Genomic DNA, 20,848 nt, shown 5'->3' with positions numbered 1-20,848 from the left:
TCCACTAGGAATTCTCCCTGAGTCTGTTTATGTCTCCTGTTTCAGGTTATTGGAGGAGTTCATGCAGACTGCAGAGCAGTCAAAACACTGCAAGCCATTTTAGGTGAATTACAGTTTTATTCTCATCTAATAGCTGGCTTAAATCGCTAATCATGCATGCTAAATCTTGGCTTAGTGTGCCTATGGATTAGAAGCCCATGTAATGTACAGTTAATCCCATATACACTGCACTGAAAAGCCGCCTAGAAGCGTTTCTCATCATCAAAAATGTTACCTCTAATTACGTCTCCTGAGAGACGCTCGACTCCCACTGGAGATGAGTTCGTCCATACAGCACTCTCAGGTTCTCATGCACGTGGAATACAGAACATGCCCTTGATCAAGCTCTCAGCTATTGCCTTTTGATCCAGATCCATAGATTGGAATTGATGGATGCTCTAATGCATATTAATGCAGCTGGTAATAGAATTTAACCACACCACGAGGCAGAATATCTCTATCTTCCTATTCCCTCTCAAATCTTTAATAATCAGTTGTGCCTTCTGCCCTTATACAGTCACATTCGATAACCAGTCCGCCTCATTTAACTTTGGTAGAGATATTTAAGAGCAAAACTGTGCCATCATTGAACTCCCAAACTGTCGCTGAACTTTGATTAAATTTGACTCTTCTTTTCTTTGTGAGTGTGTTCTTCTGTGCTTTGCTAAAAAATTAATAACCTCTTAATTATCGGAACCGTGGGGGAAATAGCGAGGAGTGAGAGACAGAGGGATTGAGGCCACACAGATCTAAAAGAATACAACGGAAAGTGAAAAACAAGGCTGGAATTGGCTTCATACTCTCCAGCCCTGCAAATTCTCCTCAGAGACTGATTGTTCTGCCCCTTTCAAAGCATGGTCTCATTTCTGACTTTCTCTTATTGTTTGATCAAATCTAGAAATAAGACTGCTATATCAATGCTTCTGTTATTAGCTGACTGTATTATGACCTAGCAGGCTTTCTAAAGTGACAGGTCTCATTTTGGAATACTGTTGCTTTTATTAAAACCTAGAGGTATAAAGTTGTAAGTTTGAGGTATACAGTCATAAAATGTCAATATAGGACGACAAAATCTCGGATTAGCTTAAATCTCAGCGGCATAACTCTGAAGAATGTAGTTTTAGTCTGAATGTTGGCTGATTAGCAAATGTTAGCTAACATGCTAAACCAATATTGTACATGGTAAACATAACTCCTGCTATGAGCATGTTTACATTGTCATTGTGCAGCCCAGTCACCAGGAAAAAATGTTGGCATTGTATGTTTCTGCAAACCAAAGATGCATTGAATGTCAAACTTTTTGCATTCGGTCAGAGCAAGTGATGTAGTATATCAAACGACCGTTACTGAAAGTTACATGGTATGATAACTTAATAGTTACTGAAAGTTACCTGATATATTAACGTCATTGAATGTTATGTTGTACTAAGTAACAAGTATTGTTGTAATCGCTTGTTACAAGTATAACAAGCGACAAAGTTTGCAAGAAGGGGGGCGGATGGGTCAAATAAACACACAGAACCCAGGAGACCCCTACTTATGTAATGTGTGAAACCAAAAGCAAACGTCGACTGTACGGCTGTTACGTAGCGTAAGAAAACGTAACGTAAGGAAGTCCACTAAGGGCGATGGTTATATAATTTCCACTACTTACATTGTTCCGTTATGTTTCTATGTTATTATTTAACACAAACTATGATCTTTTTTCTCATCGTAACAAAGTTTTTTTTGCATAAACCTAACCAATCGTTTCACAACATTAACCATGTGACATTTGTGTGCGTTTCTGCAAGCGTGATACCCGGCTAATATAAAATGCATTCATGAGATGTATTTCTGATACAAATTCAATGTTTCCTGTGGTTTGCAAAATCATAAACATTTTCTGGCAACTGCTTTGCATTGTAACCATGTTTGCATGCTTAAGTTAGTGTTTTGACCAAAGCCCGCCGTACAGCTTCACAGACGTTATATCAAATGAAATATTATTAAGGGATGGTTAAGGTTAGGCAATACACCTAATGTAATGTTATGGTTGGTACATTTTATGTTCAGGGAAAATGTTAATGGTCTGTGATTGGAGATGTATTCCTGCATGAAATTGAACATGCTACACACCTATCTGTCACCCCCAACTCCACCCCCTTAATCTCAGCTTCGCTACATAAAGGACACACTTCTTCCTGTGGTGGAACTGAACATAAACTCTGGACATAAATCTTGATGGGTAGAATGGTCCAATATAGACATAATTCCCAAATGTCTTTCCTCTCTTGGGCCAAGGTGAAAGTACTTGGAAGTACTCATATTTACTTGCTGTATTGTAAGTCTTGATATGCCTTTGCTCCGTGGCTTATAAAGGGTAAATGTTCTACTAGCACCACTATGATCTGACTGCAGGTAGTGTTTTGTAGAACAAGGCGGTGTGAGAACTGCATTAAGTTTTACATGCAAAACTGAAGTTGAGCTAGAACATGATGCATCATCTTTATGTGCCAGCAGTATATGGAGTATGTTTGTATTAAAATACTTCTCACAGGTGGACCAGATCGCATAGGATTTGCCCCTGCTGAACCACGAAGCAGTGCAGGTGTTCGTCCTCCAAACAGAGACAGCCCAACAGGGCTTGCAATATTTACTATATATGCAATATGCACTTCTTGTTACCATGCAACTGTTAAAAAGTAATACATCTTTGCTTTCTGGAAAAAACAAATCTTCTCCTTCAGGTGCAGATATTTCTTTTTGTCACTGATGCAATGTGAAGGTAATATGTTTTTGACTTGGAGTGTGCAGAGAAGTGGCCAAAACCTACCAAATCATGAACTCACAATCACTTACGGCGTAAGTTTTGGTGATGCACCCAACTTGAGTCAAATTTAGAGCTTGTATGCAAAGTTGTGGTGAAGGAAGATGGAGTTTTTATCAACATGTATGCTAGCTGGAAGTATGCAGATGTGTGGTAAAAGGAGAGTTTTGGTGGTGGCATTGGGTATTTCTTCATGAAAACCTGAAGTAACTGAATTTTTCTCTTGCAAGTTTATGGTGTCTTAGAGAACGATTATGCAAATTATCGGTGACAAGCACACAGATTGGAAAGAAATTATTGATTTGGCCTTTAAATTTGTGAAATGTTGCCGAGCAGGTGCTTCTGCGTGCACATGCATCTTATGGAAATAAAGAAACTGTCAGCATACATGTGCAAAGTAAATTCCTACTGCCTTCATTAATTCAGTTAATGTCAGTGAAGGCTGAAGCCAAATATGCAAATATTGTACTTCTTATGGGTTGCTACAGTATATATAGAACTTTATTATCTCTTGTCCACCTTTGCCCTTTGGTTAGATGTAATGAATTCAAATTATGTCAGCATATTCCATAAGATGAGGAGCATATCGCCTATACAGAGTTCAATGATTGATATTCCTGCAGCTGCTTTATACCCGTGGATATCCTCAGTGTCCTGTTCCTACCTTGTATTCCCTGAAGTCAATGTTTGAGGGCCAGTGAAGAATGTATTGACTTCATCACTAATACATATGTATTTTCTGACATTTCAAAATGCACTTTCAGTAGTTTGTTTTAGTCCTAGAATCACTTTTCTGCAGAGACACTATTACAATACGTTCCCCACCCACTTTTTCATAACACACAACTTCTTAGTCTCTGATCGAGATTGATGATAAGCATCAGCAAATTCTCATGTTAGATCATATACATCTTAGAAACCTATTCCATTTGATATCTATCATATCTACTATAGCTTTAAAATAGCGTGTGTGAAAAGGGTCCTCATCAAAGATTCTCTCAGAGTCAGAGAGATGCTGCTCTTAATCTCCTGATTTGCTTCTTGTCTTTGAAGCAGCAAATGAGTGGAACAAAACACTCTTCTTCTCCTCAGGATATTACTGCTTGTAGAGCTAATCAGGTTGGAAATGATGGCGGTGCGTATGTGAACACGGGCAAACCCTCACAAGGACATGCTGTTTTTATGGCCCTTATCTCCTGTCGTCATTCAACCTCATCCATACAATGCATTAACCCTCTGTCTATCTCTGACTTGTACATCCACATTATTAATTGTGCTTAGAGTCTCAAAAATGCATTCTGTGTACACATCATCTCAAGAGAGACCTGCTTTGTTTGCACGCTGATAAGTGTAGCGTAATGTATGTACATCTCTGCAGGTTTTCTCAGATGTTCTCTCAGGCTAACAAGCATCATAAACCCATCCCTGTTGACCACAGTGCCTCAGGTTATAGAGATTAAAAAGGCATCACTGCTGACCATGAAGGTCATGTAACTGTAAACTCAGCAGAGGTTCACATCAAAAAGCAGAACGCATGCAAAAATATCAGGCTCATTGTCCAGCCTATCTGACTCGGAATAATCTAGCACGTTCCTATATTTCAGGACCCTGCATTTTAATTAACAGTTTAATTATTTAGGATTCCATTAGGGATGCATCCATGGACCTTTTCTTTTCCAATTTCGACACACTCAGGGTATTGCCTCAGTGCCAACATATTTTTTAGGCTTTTGAAATTTTCATCTCTACTCTTTCGACGATTTATAAAAAAGTGCATTGTTACAACACATTGAAGCTCGTAACGACAGACACGCTGTCACATTCTGCTTTGCTAATGGGTGTAGCAGGCCGAGTTTGTGCTATAATCTTGTGCACATATATAGACCATCCAAAAACAGGATCTCTTAATTAACCATCAAGCTGTTTTGCGAGTTGTTGATAAGAGAAACTTTATAAACTTTATGTAATGCTGTCTTTGACAAATTCGTAATAATTCGTGTCTCATGGTAAATTTGTAATTCATAAGATTATTTATTTGTATTTGTGTAAAAACATTGTCAGTTTGTTCCGGCCCGTCACGGTACCATTGTAGGTCAATCAGCTGTTCAGATGATCACTGTACACGCAGTTATATATTGGTGTATAGTGGTGTATTATTATCAATTTCCCCCGTATTGCTTTCATTTTCATTTAGGTTAATTTTGTTGAATTAAGCAATTCTTAGAGCTTTCTGGATAGAAAAGAAGAATCAGTGACGGCCGTGTCTGTCTCGCTATTGTATGCATAACTACAACAATCTGTACTGGTGTCACATGCTCTTTTAGGGGAACCAAAAATATCTGGCACAATTATTACATACCTCAGGAGGTAGACCCTTCCATTGATTTTGATAACTTTTCTTTACTGTCCAAAGCTAAATCACATACTCTTTTGAGTCTTTTTAAAAGTTTTGGAGGTTGCCAAGGCCGGCAGCTTAACACCTTGGGAAAAAGCTGACTTCTTGGTGGTCTCATTGGTAGTCTTTCTGCTTCATTATCACGTACAGTAAAGCCACCAGTCACTCTTCAAAAGAATCTTATATCAGCCTCTGCCTGTGGTGATACTATTTTAAAGCTCATGTTGTCATTGGGGAATGAACATCGCTCACAAGCTGGTGCACATTTACAGTCCCCTCCTCTGGGTGTCTGCGAGGATGAGACTGAGCAGGGACATTTCCCAGAGCGCCGTGTGATGTCAGATGCTGTATGCTAAGTGAGAACAACTTACCAAGCTGACGTGGGTCATTTCCCCAGTCACTGAGTCAGCGATATGTTCCCTTCTCTCCTTCTCACAGTCACCTTACTTTACCATTTACCCACAACAACAGGACTGATCTGTGATTGTTTTTCCTAGAGGTAAGTTGTAAATTGTTGAGAATATAAAGTGATAACAGGCTCACTCAGACTACTTTTGTCACTGTTATGTGATCTATTTGTGATGAAACATAAACCTGACAGCATCCTGCCTTTTGAATTTGATATATTTCAGAGGGTCACAGTAAAATGGATTGAATTATGAAATAACGTCAGGAGGAAAGCAATGGATAACATAAAAAAACCCAGAAAGGTGCACGCAGTAATGCGCAGATCTCCACCAGGTGTGTCTGCAACGACGTGCCAAAACACAAAGGTAAACTCATCAAGCTTGTCTGCACGCATAGCAGTGGCTGAGTGGTAGGGCAAGGCACGTTCTATTAGCTGTTAGCGGTTAGCCAAACACACCGTCCAAAAGAAACAATTGAAGTGAGATGCAGAGCAGCGGCTAACAGGTACTCAGCAGCGTGTGTACTAGAAGTTCCATAAGCTGCTAGCTGTTAGCTGTTAGCGGTTAGCCAAACACACCGTCCAAAACAATAATGGTGTGCGAACTGTTTCTGCCCCACTGTGTCTCTGGTGGCAGCAGGAGCTGGGGGACGGCGATGTACACAGCTGTGTTATCACTAGCGGCCCCTACTGGCCAGGTCGGTTAAGAGTAGTGAGTGAGGACTCAGCAGGCAGTCAATGGCAGTGTAACACAGGCAATAAGAGGTGTTATGAGAAAGTGTGAGTCATTGCAACCATGAGAGGTCATTTGAGCATGCAGCCAAAACTGGCCACCCAAAATATAATGCAGTTTGCTGCAGCAGAAGGCGAGGTTAGCCGTGGACAGACACAGAGTTACACACTCGCTCAGTCATGGACACACACACAGCAACACACACAACACGCCTGGCAGAGGTAATAAGACAGAAAGTGAGTTGAATTCCTAGCAATGTATAGCTCAGATGACAAAAAATGTGATTGTGAAATAGGTGCTGTATAATGTACGACATGTTGAGTTAGTTAACACGTTGAAAAACTCATTTTAGTGCCATTGTGGACGGCAGTCGACGGGAGGTGTGAAATGAGAGGGACAGGAATTGGAAGGCAGTCGCAGGCTCACTGAAAAGGTGTTGCCTTCATGGAACATGGTTCCTCAGTGAGCGGAGTTAGAAGCATGTCAGAAAGAATCACATTATTTCCAAGGTGCTACTCACAAATGAATTAGTAAGTCACGCTCGCCTCCAGTTTCATTTCCCATTGTACGTGTCACATGTAAAGCAAAGGCTGCCAAATAATTTCAAAACACTTGGTTCTAAATAAATCTGCACAGTTTCTGCATTGTTAATGAGGTCTATAGACATAAAGAGACAGTGTATGTGTACTAATGGAATAATGTTTATATTTTATATAACTGTTCTATTTAAGGATTGCATTGGGGATTCACAGAAAATGTAAAATGGGGCATCTGTCAAGGAACCACTGAGTGATAATGTGTAATGCAGGTTTAGTGGCAGCTCTGCAGCTTTAAGCATCTCAGAATACCAAATCAGTCCTAACTGTCCAGAATGACACTAGATTGCTCCTTTCAGGCCCAGCAGTAAAACACATTGAGACACAGTTGTAACTTATGGAACTATCCTATCTGCTGATATTTACATGAGCCACAGAGAGATGCTTCTTGACATTGAGCCAGTAAAAAAATCGCAAATGATGACGATAATAGAGAACAGTGTGCTGCCCCTGCAGAAGTCAGGATGCTTGCAGCCTTACGCTGTCTGGCAAGAAGACAGAGCTTTTACAATGATGATACGGGTCAGTTACTACCAACCATTTGGGCATGGAACAAATTAATCTTCAGAAATTCAGAAACGTAATTTATTTTTTTAGTTAATTAACCATTTATTGAGATTTGCTGATTGTGTGGGGAGATATTTGAGAGATGTTTTCATATGTGTGTTTCTTATAATGGGATGGCGTTACAGACATGAGTGAACAAGAATGTAGTTGAAAGAGAAATTGGACAGTTCGCATAGTTCAAGGCTGGATTGCCAACTGTGCAAAGAAAAAAACCTGGCCCCACAACTCCAGGGTCAGAGAAAATGTTGGTGCGACAACTCATTTCTGAAGCTGCCGCCTGCTGTCCTGCCGGTGAAGTAGTCTCCCAGCGGGGGGTAATTAGAATCAGACCTGGGGGTGAAGTTAGACTTAAATTAAATGACCACTGCACACTTGGGGCCAGGTAACATAGAAAAACTCGAGAAATAAAACCGTGAATACATTTACTACTTGTACACAGTCTATGGTTGCAACACAACATAGCCTATCCTAGATGAGAGGCAGGAGACATTGTGAAATGATTGGACAGCAATAAGATGATCATTTTCACTCAACTAAGTCGAATAATCTTTTAAAAATAGAAATTTACTTTTAATTCATACATATAAACCCTACAAATATAAAGTAGTGCTATTTTCTGAATTTACATTTTTTCCCATCGTCTGCCAATCAACTACAATCTGTAATGATACATGCCTAAAGTAAGTGTAGGGCATTTCATTAACCACTTAAGTAATAATTTGCTGGTAAGTAGTGATCTCTAAGAGATTATTCTGAGTGTATTTACCTCTCTAGATCTTATAAAGGAGAGAGAAAAGACTTCAAATCCTGAACTGATTCCTGTATCCCCAGTGATGTGATTCCTCATGCAAACGTATACATTACTGTGTCACATGCAGACTTTTTCTCTATTATTTCACGACAGCCGTCGAATGTGTTGTAGCACTCACAAAGTTGAGCAAGTTGTAAAAGAGGCTGAATAAGGAGGAATGGTTTATCAGAAGGTGCGTTGTGTGTTCAATCGAGTCAGAGCCAATCACATCACAACGTCCCATTCCCTTTAAAAAACGTGTTTTCCTCCCTCTACAGGGCCCTGGCGGTGTTGTGGATGAGGAGCCTGGCTGCGACACAGCAAGAAGAAATGGATGTCCTCATCCAGGAGGTGCAGAGTTGAAAGGTGCAATTTTGTATCAGCTTTCAGTATCAGTTAATAATATAATACAGCATAATCAATGGCCACATCAAGCACTATGTTCCCACTCAGTTCAGCGAAGCAGTGGCCTTGATGTTGCGACACGTTGCTGTCTCTCATCATGGATAACACATCCAGGCCTCAAATCCTTTTACCCTGAGGAAAATCATCCTCGTTGTTTACCTCCAGGGCTGAGTTCTATCTAACAATCATTCGTCACAGGACAGAGCGCCCCCGTCTCTCCCTTTCATCTCGCTCCAGTTTGGCCTTGAAGTGCGACCTGCATGAGGCGCATGCTCACCCATTGCCTCGCTCCAATCCTCCGCAGACAAAACGCACAACAAACATGGCTTTTATTTTCACTCATTATACCTCAGAGACACAAAGCATAGACATTTGGCTGTTGGGCTTTCCAACGGTTTAGTATGCATGAGGTGATGGAGCTCGGCTAACCACGCTCCACAGAAACAATGAATCGGGGGATGTTCCATCTCATCTTTCAGCAGTTCAATTTAGGGGACATTAAATGAAGTGCCCATGCAGAATTAAGAGGAGTTAACATGATTTTTTTATTTGTTTTTTAACCCAAACCCTTTCCTTTTTCGTTAAGTGCAGCCAGAGGAGAGTTTGGCTAATGTGTGATGTCCCTAAAGTGGAGATAATGGGAGAACAGCGCTAATGTTGCTAAGCCAACGGTGGAAATGTTGCAGTTGACACACTCAGGTTTAACAGAACTGTAATTAGCCTAAACACAAGGAGGACTACACCACAGAGGAGAGACATGACGCCTGAGAGAGAGAGAGAGAGAGAGAGAGAGCGAGAGAGAGAAAGTGTGTTGCAATGTGACAAAAAAATAAAGAGAGACAGGATGAGAAATTCATGCCGAGACCGTTTTCGGCTCCTCTAATGCAAATGCTGCCCGGCTCTTTTGTCAATCAAAGACTCCCAACAAAAGATGACTCATCAATTTGCCACACCAAATTACCCCGGCTCTTTTGTAACCTCGCCCCTCCTCCTCATTCCACATTAACCCAAATTGCCTCCGCCTTGCAGTTCAACATGAACCAAATGACAGCAGCACACTTTGCCTCTTTTTCCGACTCATTTCACATTCAGCCATGGAAATTAAATCAGGACAGTGGTTTTTGACATTATTGTACCCTGCTAATGAACATAGCAATTAGGTGGTGGAAATTAATTTAGAGGAGGAAAAAAAAAGGTTCAAATTTAAGACCCTGGAGCAGACTGTGGTTGTAATGGAATTCTAACTGTGAGGATGTGGTGAAGCACGTCACCACTGGGAGGTGCTCTTTCACACACTCTTCCTCGCACACAGTGGCAGTGGAGTAATGCTGATTGATGTGCAGAGGCTTGGTCCCTCTCTCAGCTGCTGGCGCTGGTAATTGCCTCCATCCTCCTCCCCAATACCAAGGAGCGCAGCGAGAGAACGGAAACACGTTTCCATGCGCGGCCCCTCCAGCAGGACAGCACTCTCCCCCCGAACTCCTCCAGAAACACTCGCAGAAATATTCCGCTGCCGTCCACACCGGAATTTGACATCCACTTCCAAATCTGACAGGGCCTGACAGGGAACTGATGAGCGGAGTCAGGCTGGGCTAAATTTCCTCACTTTTCTTGCCTGGCTTGGTGCTGGGCTGCTGGCCTCAGGTGCGGGGAAGATTTTAGCAGACGTTTGTTGGTCGGGCTCACAGACATTTCAGGCTTTAATCTGTCTGAACACAGCAGTTAATGAGGAAAAATGAGTTGTCATGTGCCTCGTTGATCATGTTGAGCCCAAGAGGGACAGGAATTAAGGCCACAGAAGAACATGTTCCCGAGTCACTTTGTCCAACTGTAGCAGAGAGCCAAACCTTTTATGCTTTTACAAAAACAAAGACAGTGATAAAGACTAACGAGAAAGACAAGATGTTTACCAGCTCTGTGATAGTGGAGTTTTAGTCATTGGGAGATCTGTTACACACACCTGCTGGTCTCACTGCTCACCTAACTGATGAGGCATTTGATGTTTTTCTGCTCTGCTCTATTGTGTCAGAACCACAATGAATTCAGTTCCTCCTATGAAATGATTCAGTGTCTGCGCAAAAACAAAAAGCCCAAAATTCAAGCTTGGAGACAAACTGTTACAAAGGAAGGATCAATGGCTAACCCATTTCCTGCAGCTGCTTCACAGTTAAAAGCTTAATGCTTCATGCCAATGATGTGGATGTATGTAGGTTCCTCTTCTTCGCATTCGATTTTTTTTTTCTTTGGAAGACATTTTGGCAGTGAGGTAAACAGAAAACAGAACAGGAACCCACTCGTTAAAACCTTGTTTCACAGCACGAGTGGTGGCCAGAGGGATTGCTTTTGACACTTTTTGCTCCACTACTTTTAGCTTTATCAATTGTAGTTACTATTTCAGAGTGTGTTTACACAATATGTTTAACTATAGAGCAAGAATTCTCTCTGTCTGTCTGTGTGTTCTTTACATATCTTGAGAATTGTTCATCTGATCTACTTCACATTTGGTAAATGTGAAGTAGCCTCACAGCACCACTCTGCTACTGCAACTCTTACTGTAAGTTCTAACTTATAACACTGATCACGTTGCCCCCGGAAAAATAACTCCCCTAAACCTGGGCCTCGCGGCTTGTAAGTCCCTCGACTGTGTTGGAATGTAATCCTACTGCATACTACATACTCAATGAGTATGTACTGTATACTGCCTACTAAATAGACCACTAAGCGTGATTGTTCACTCCATGGGTTGACACTGAATGCTCAACCGACGGCCGAGCCGGTTTCAAGGACCCCTGTAGCAACTCTCCACAATGTTTGCAGCAAATAACAGGCGTTATTCGGATAAACTGACCACATCTTGAGAATCTAATCGTGACTTTTTCACATGAAAACATTTGAAAACTTAATAAAGTGACATATTAACAGTTTTTATTAACAGTAACCTACTCCAAACAACTATTACTAAAACTATTAATAAACCACAATAAAAGTGGTTGAAAGAGAGTCATTATCATCACAATGTAATTAAATGTCCTTAACGTCTGTTCAAGTTGGAGCTTTCCATTCTAGTATGATGCCAGATAGTTAAATGAAAAATAATGCATCATATTTTATGATTATATATTTTGTGATTCAAATCTGAATCTGCTATGTAACCTGTAACATCTCTCTGTCATTGTAGTAAATGTACTCCAATGTTTGTCCATGTCTATTACACAGTAAGTAGTAACCAGTTTTTAAGTACTTTTAGGGCCTTTTGTAAGTTATTTTGGGGTACAATGACTTCATAGAGGAACATGATTCAATATTTTTCATATCTAAACATCATAAACATCTAAACATCTGTTTGGGGCCATTATAGTTACCCCTAGTGGTTTTTTTCCTGAACCCATGTCAAGGCAGTGTGTTGCTGAGGACCCAAGGCAGCCATGTGGTCAGTTTGAAGTTTGTATGAGCAGTTCTCCTGAAAGCTGAAAACAGCAACACCACAGGCACAACAGGCATGTTTTCAACTGGCACTGCACTAGTAATGACAATGATGCACAGTATGAAATTTAGCTCCATCTAGCTCTGCTACGACAATTCAAATCTACTTACTGTGTTTTTTTTACAGTATATGTTTTACAGTATGTTCTGTATTGTAGTATTCACATTATTGTATTGTATTCTATTTGTATTCTGGTATTGCTAATACTGCTAAGTATTTGATCTGAGTACTTCCACCAATGGATCTTGGTATATATCAGACAATATTGAACTAGACTTGATTCACCCTTATGTCTTGTTAGGACCTGTAAACCATTGGGAAGCTTGTGTTGTGAAGCAGCTGCATGAAGTAATGAGGATGTGTTTGTGTCTGAAGCACAGCAAGGAGGAGGAGAACTGCACCGGGAGACAACGAGTCTTCTAGACTGTTTCATGAACAATAGAAAGTAGGAGTGGAACCAAACACTGAATGGCAGTGAATCCTTTGTTTTGGAGAACTGTGTTCCTGGTGAGCAGTTGAGCAGTGAGCACAATGCAAAACCATGTTTTAGATATACTTAGACAGACCAGTTCAAACCATGTCTCTTTTTTCACACCTAGGCCTACACATGGCCAAAGGGTTTAAAGAGGCAGTGCAGATTGATAAGATTGTTGGTTTGGGATTTTTACAAAGCCGGTCACACCCCACCTCCAGTCTGACCACTGGAAACCAGCTTTCTAACACTGGGTGGCGTTCCAAACAGCACGTCGTTGGAATCATATAGGAGCTTTAAATCAGGAGCGTGGCTCCGTCAGTCACCTGGCCCTCCGCTTGATTTACAGACGACGGTTTTACTGCCCAGCACTCATTTTCATTATACAGGCAAAAGTGTGCAATGCCTACATACATACACATACAAAACACAGCCTCGGGATCCCACAGGGGCCCTCCACCACACATAGCAGAGCACCAACAAAGAGTAGCACAGAATATCAGACAGAGGAGGACAAGGACAAACAGTGAGGAGTAGCTGTTGGTAACAACACACAACAAGCTCCTCCTCTGCTTCACAGGTTTTGATAGGAAGGCAGGAGGGCAGCTGACTTCATAAATCTTTTTCTTAACTGTGAACAACCATAGACTGTATATAAGAAGTAGATGTACTTGCCTTGATGTCACCCATTGGTTTGTGGACTACACTTTTGAAGCCTTGAATTCTTGGTTTTTGGCCATTTCCATCATGGTTCTTGGTCTTTGGGCTTCACCATCTTGTTTTTTAGCCATAACCATCTTGGTTTTTGGCAGTCACTATCTTACTTTTTTGCAACCAGTGCCATGAAAAGATGGAGCTAAATATAACCAAATGTTGAACAATTCACTAACGTTGTGCAAGGGTTAACTGTGTGTTTATCAAAGTTGAAAGCCATTGCATATTTATTGAGTTATTCCTGAAAAACATGATTTCCTAAAAACACATTCACTCTTTCTCCTCCTCCACAGTTTTAATGCTACCAACATGAGTCAGATGTCAAATCTTGTGTTACTCTTTGCAGATGTCTGCGATGACTTTCCTTATTAATAACTGTTATACTTCATGAATTATGATTTTTTAAATACAGTCCCTGTAAGATAAGATAAGATAACATAATCCTACCTTTTATAAACGAGGCCTATTTGAAGGCCTCAGCTCGAATAAAGATAAGAAATACCTAATTAAGTGTATAATTAAATAAAAAAAATAAATAAAAAAAAAATTATATATTTTTGAGATGAGAAAAATCATGGAACTATCAGTATACATGTTACAGGTTAACATAAGATAAGGATGGAACACAGCACAACTTGGAAAATTCAAAAGCTCGCTTTGGAAAAACAGCAATTTCAGGATATTGTTTTTTGGAAAGTATGGAAATCCAAGATTTTAAATATTCCCAGCTCTTATAACAACTGATAAAGGCTCTATATACACAGTTATACATAGATACAGTGAAACATTTATAAAATATAGAGCATATACAATTAAAAAACTGATTAAATATTCCAATATTTGAATACATTTTTTTTTTTTAAATTCAAAAACACTCTATATCACTTCTATGTATCACTCCTGATGTTCAATGAATCAAAAGACAGAAGATTGGAACTTTTTTGAGTGTTTTAAGCTCTTTCTAAGCCCTTTTTAGTTGTTTAGTTTATGGTCACATACTGCTTCAGATTCAGCCCACTCTCTCTGCTTAGGGCTGTATCTCAGCCCCCCTTTCTCCGATTTTCACCATTGAGACATCCTTCGAAGCGTAGGAGCCAATAGAATTGCCTAAAATTGAAAGCTAGATGATTGACAGCACTATTAGCCAATAAAGCTCAAAAACGTCCCATCTGATGGCAGATCTGAAATCTAATTTGCTGAGCTTCCAACCCTCCCAAGAAGCCGAGGAGTGTCGGAGAAACACGAATCGAACGGATTCACACGGAGCACATGCAGCTGGACATACCAAGCAGTGGAAGTACGGAGATATTTCATTTTTTCGCTGAGATTCGACCAAAAGTGAGTACAATATTCGATGAAAGCTGTGTGACTTTTTGTGTTCGAAGCTGAATATCTCTGCGATGGTTTACCGGAGAGAGAAATGGAAATTATGTCCGTAATCTCCGTCAGGCGGACATGCTTTTTCATGCTGCATGTTCGTAGGTAGCACGTTGCTAACGGAGTGTAGCAGCTGTTTTCTCCGGTCTTTTCCAGTCATATCGAGTATGATTTATGATATTTTGTTATTTGTTTGCTTGGCTGATGGGAGATGTGTTTGTCTCATGTAGAAGTGACCGAGTTCATGTTGTTCCCAGGACGCTGAGGTTTCTGCAGAACTATAACATCATTATATTCCTTCTTCGTGGGTTCTCTGCCAGTTACTTTTAACACAAAACTCTCTAAGTTTTTATGTACTCTGCGTCCAAATGGGGGACCCTCGGGTTTAGTCCTGCAGTGGGGAAATTTACAGGATCACAGCAACAAAGTGGACAGTGCACACAAGATACATGGTAAAACAACAAGAGCAGCAAGTATTATAAATAGTAATAAACAGTAAAGATTATCAACTAAGTAAAAAAGTACAAAAATCCAATTACTAAATATAACTAAAAATAAAAATATTATATATACAGACAGAGTATTTTTTATTGCACAGTGTAATTATTGCACCGATTTTTTTAGTGCTAGTTGTTAGTGTTGTGTGGTCTACTGGGAGCACAGCTGGTTGTGCAGCCTGACAGCAGCAGGAAGGAAGGACCTGCGGTACCTCTCCTTCACACACTGGGGGTGAATCAACCGGTGGCTGAAGGAGCTGCACAGAGCTGCCAGGGCGTCCCGCATGGGGTGGGAGGTGTGGTTCATCAGGGATGATAGCTTAGCCATCATCCTCCTGTCTCCCACCACCTCCACTGTATCCAGCGGACACCCCAGCACACTGCTGGCCTTCTTGATCATTAGACATCCATCTTATGTGTATGTGTAGCCAGTGTGTACAGTGATCAACTTTGCAAAATCTATTTACCACATGTACTGACTATAGGTTATTATAAGTTATATATTGCATTATATGGAGGCTTATTTTGTAAAAAAAAGCCCACTATTGCACACGGATCATTTTCATTAAAGTCTATGGAGGTTCATTCAGTCCCCTTTATAGCTGAGCACCTGTGTACAATATGAACTCTGTTCTATACCTCATACAAGTCATTACAGCATGCTTATTAGCTGTGACTAAGCTCATCATGATGACACAAACCATAATGCATTACAGCCCAATGCTGAAATGTTTTAGAGCCTAAATTCCCTCCAACTGCATTTTTAACTCAGCTAAGATAAGATCAATGTGTTTTTGTGTGATTATAAAATCATCCCAAAAATGCAGCAATACCCAAAGTCAACACAACCCATGTCTAGGAAATGCTTCTCTTGTATCAACACGTTTTTTCCCCAATCTATGTATTGCTTTTGGTTTCAATAACCATTGTCCATATTGCTATAATAGCATTGTTAACACAAGCAGGGTAAGATTTTATAAACATTTTCAGCTCCTTAAATCGTCCAAATGAATTCCTGAAGTGATTGTAGCGGTGCGATATTTTCAATCACCTCAGCCCTGATTATGGAAATGGTTCACTATTCATTGAAATGTTTTAAATGTGAGTGCGTGTTCTGAAAAGCTATTGAAATGCTAATGTTCCTATTAAATCCAGTTGACTCAGTACGTTGCTGCATTCTCAGAGACTTGTGAGGCTTTCATCTGAGAAAAGAGGCAAAACAGATTCATGGAAGTCGATATCAGACTCTCTGATAATGTGGCTTTGGTGAGCATTGTCAATTCCAACTTTGTGCACATTTCCCTTAATGAGTGTCCTGTGGGGTTTTGTATTTAATACACTTCACACAATTGATCACACCACAACAAAACTCACTGAATAAGATTACTAGATTTATTGTCCGTCTGCAAACACAACAGTAAAGCAGCATTTATGAGGCATGCCTGTCAGCCCTTTCCAGCGGCTCGCTAAAGGTGATCGTTATAATCAGTCCCACTGTTTTTCCAAGGTGACCTAAGCACAGCGACGGTGGACAATATGCCTGCTCTTCCATCTGATAATACGGTTAATGTACCCCACACCACTTCTAATCTAACAGCGCCTTTTAACCTCTGTCATGACATGTCAACAGAGCCATGAATAACAATGTATTTCAGAGAGTTTAGAAAATGAAATGAAGGAGAAGAATCCAGCCGTGGACACACCTTGGACTGTGGCTCAGTGGTAGATGGGGTCATCCTTCAATCTGAGGATGGGCAAGACACTTAACCCCAAATTGCTCCCGTAGGCGGTTTATGAATGGGTATGAATGTTAGTTAATCCTGATTGGCAGGTGGCACCTTACATGGCAGCCAGTGTATGAATGGGTTTGAATGGCTGAATGATGACATTGAGTGGTCGGAAAACTAGAAAAGCGAAATACAAGTACAGTCCATTTACCATTTATAACACTGTCAGATATTATCAGTTTGTCCTATTGAGTGTATTATAAGAGTCACCGTTGACTTCTGCCTCAATTATTTATTGAATGAATTAGTCTGACTCACTGGTCATAGACTGTGGATTCTAAGTCTGCAATTGAACCCCTATTTCAGCCATTCTCTTCCCCTTCCTCTATCTGCACTATGCTGGCACTAAATGCTGGAATTACAATTTCCGGGTTCGTCATGTGATGCCTTGGGGCCCAAAATACTTTTTCCCATAGACTTACATTGGAAAGAGATTCAGTGGATAATTGCTTTTAAGGTGAAACAACTTCCCAGTATGAACACTTAAATAGCCCTTATTTAAACCAGTAGGTCCTAAAGGTTGTAAAATGCACTGACAGCTGAATACAGAGTGAATGAGAATGAGGCTGGACTGAGGGCTGTGAGGCAGAGTTAACCCTTGTGTGCATGCTCAATGGCCCCATGAATGTGGAAGATCGGGGTATTTCATCTGAATACTTGCCTCGGAAATGAGGCCACGAGCCACTGAGCAACCTTCATAGCAATGAACGGTGTGCAACGCTGTATCCAGTTCTCTTTATACATCCGTGATTTGACAAGGGCACTGTCACTGCATTCTGTGCTTTGTGCAGACCAAGTCGAATGTGATTGGTTTAAAGAAATACTAACAAGCCAGAGCAATTTTTATCCTGTACATGGATGATGTGTGGAGCCAAACTTTTTTTAGCCAACACAGCGCTAAGGAGATAGGTGTTGGCTTTGCAAGACTAATAATAGATAAACGACTTTTGTCTTCATTGTATTCATAATTTGTATTATTAAAAAAGTTGCTCAAAGCTCAGCTCACTCACAAAGAGTTGCCATCCAACTCTGCTGTTTTCTTCAACTCTACGCCACATATTTGCATCTTTTAGCTCATTGTTGTTATGGTGAGCAACGTATCTGCCTTTATCAGTGTCATTTCCAGGAGGCAGGGAGCTCTTTTCAATTGAGAAAATAAATGAACCCACCGTACACTACTGGTAGCATCTCGTTGCTCATATTTCCCTCAGGAGTTAGTGGAGACCAAATCAGAGCTTAAAGAAATATTAATACCCTTTTGGACTCTAGACCAATTTTTAGGCCCTCAGCTCGAAAATAGCATACCCATACGATAATGAGTGTAGCGTTGCAACTGTAAGGGCTATTTTAATACTTTTGGTAGTAAAATAACCCTAACACTTGTGAGATGTGTTGATATGTGTAAATATCAGTATATATGTTACTGGTTAAGAGTAGATTAAGATGGCACACAGCACAAATTGAAAATTCAAATTTTCGACTGAAAAAAAAGCAATTTCAGGATATTTCTTTATTAGAAATCATGTAGGTCCAAGCTTTCCAGCTCTCCCAGATCATAGAACTATATGTTGAGGGTCTCTAAAGAAAGTTTTACTTTGATATAGTGAAGCTTTATCTAGTACATCTTGATCTAGTACGGAGAGGTCAAACGAGGTCAACCAAAATGTAATTTTGTTCCAGCTGTTTCATTGTAATTTTATATACTATATAATTATATATTTCACTTCTTTTATCACTAATAGTGTTCAATCTATCCATATGCAGCAGTTTGGCATCATTTTGAGAGCCTGGATCCTCTCTGAGACTGTTAATGTTTGTCATCCATGGGATTTTATCGTCTCAATTCCAGTTTTTTTATCCTCCAGAGCCTTACAGCCACAGTGAAGGGCCGATTTGACCCAATGAACGTTCGTCACAGCCTGCTCTGTTGAAACAACCTAACGGGACTTTGAATAACAGAATCCTTTAGCCAATCATAAAATAAAAACTACCAGAGTGTCAAATTTCTCAAATCCGATTTGCTGAGACGTATAACCCTGCCCCTTCCGCTAGCAGGCACACAAGGCACACGACGGCAGCGCCAGCTTTGAATCCAGACAGAGACGGATGAGCTGCGCAGATAGATAGTAAAAGTTTTTTTTTTTGCTGCAGACATCTCAAAGTAAGGAGCTGGTTTATGATGTGATCAATTAAGCGGATTATGATGATGGCTTTGTTTTGTAAGTAAAACTGCGAGGCTGTGTCGTAGCGGAATGTGAAAAAATGGCTGCCACCGTCTGGTTGCTAGCGATCTCTGGAGCTAACGGGTGTTAGCATTGAATACATTTTTCAAAACGTTATTGGCATAAATGTGGCGAGTGGGACTGCCTAGGGGGCACTATATCGATTGTCTTACTTGGTATTATACGTAGCTTTGTCATATGTTGTGTTTGGAGTGTGTACAAACAGCTGAGATGACTTTGTAGCGCAGGAGCTGCAGTTTGAGCAGGTATGCGGCATCATTATATTCGTTACTGATGAGTGCACGTTATGAGTGGATTCATTTTTGGATGCATGCGTCGCCCCCGCTGGTGGTGGTGCTCGGGCCAGATTGGTTTTAAAGGAACATTCAAGGGTCTCCAAATAAATGCGAACATTGCTACATTTCTGCTGGATGTGTAAATAGGAAATTGTTTGCTAACATGTTAGACTTAACAACTTTATAAGATGATAAAATGGTTTGTGTTTAGTGAAATGGTAGCTTACTGCTTTAAAAGGTAAAACAAACTGTTTAGCCATATTCATGACGTGGCTAGTAAGCTAGCTAGTGAGCGGACCATGAGATGTTTTTTTTTTAACAAATGTTGCATTTTGAATAAAAAGTTAAGGTGCCATATCCCTCAACATCCATGAACTAGCTAGCTAGTTATTCTCTAAACTGCTGTTTTAAAGATGAAACATGTCTCATTGTTGTGTTGCTCTCAGTCTTTTGTAGCTCCTGTCATGGGAGAAATTAATTGACTTTTTTTTCTACAATAGATTTCTTTCCGTGTGATTGTTGAGCTCTATGAATAAATGCTAATGCAAAATGCTCAGGGCTTAATTGTTTTAGTGCCATTTGTTTTGACAACTTCTTATTTTAGAATTTTAACATTTGCTGCTTTTGAACTAAACATCGAGTCAAAATGTCAACTACATTAGGCTAGCTGTTTGTGGAAATGGGACAAATACTCAACTGAACGCTACTGTACATGGATGTTTCTTTTCAAACTCATTCTTTCTCTCAAACTCTAACCTCCCTTCCTTCTCCCTCCCTTTCATCCTCCCTGTCAGGGTTTGAGATCTGTTCCTGTGAAACAATATAATCCTGTAATGTGATCAGAGGCAGTTCATTTTTAATTACAACTTACGAGGGTTATGGTTCGAGGCATGACATCATCATCTTTCTTCAAAGTGCGCTCTGAAGATCTCACAGAGGAGGGGAGCTGCGTCTCCCCAAAATAGCGAAACAATAACCCTCACAAAGGATTAGATGACACAGAGAAGCAATCTGGCGCTGATCAAGTGAATTCCATCAAAAGTTTGCAACGATGGTCTCCCACACACACACACACACACACACACACACACACACACACACACCTACACCTACACTCACACACACATACCTTTCACAAGGCCAGGAGTAGACCTGGCCTTGTGAAAGGTTGTGCGACAGGAAACAGTTGATCACAGACCTTTCTTTCATCTTTCCTCTAGTTCTTTCTTCTTCCCTCCAAATAAACAATGGCGGTAGGG

General features: G+C 40.4%; 1 long non-coding RNA gene across 1 annotated transcript in view; it reads left to right on the top strand.

Moving 5' to 3' along the window:
• The window catches only part of LOC137870793 (uncharacterized), a 105,102-nt gene that overhangs the window by 46,933 nt on the left and 37,321 nt on the right, over positions 1–20,848 (top strand). The window contains exon 2 of the long non-coding RNA XR_011102745.1: positions 8,614–8,701. This is a non-coding gene — a long non-coding RNA (uncharacterized lncRNA). The remainder of the gene's footprint in view (positions 1–8,613; positions 8,702–20,848) is intronic.

Source organism: Cebidichthys violaceus, unplaced genomic scaffold (assembly GCF_023349555.1).
Source record: "Cebidichthys violaceus isolate CVI_PGR_0920_01 unplaced genomic scaffold, fCebVio1.0.p SCAF_14, whole genome shotgun sequence".
NCBI lineage: Eukaryota > Metazoa > Chordata > Actinopteri > Perciformes > Stichaeidae > Cebidichthys > Cebidichthys violaceus.
Note: the sequence above shows the minus strand (reverse complement) of the source record. Positions and strands in the feature narration are given on the sequence as shown.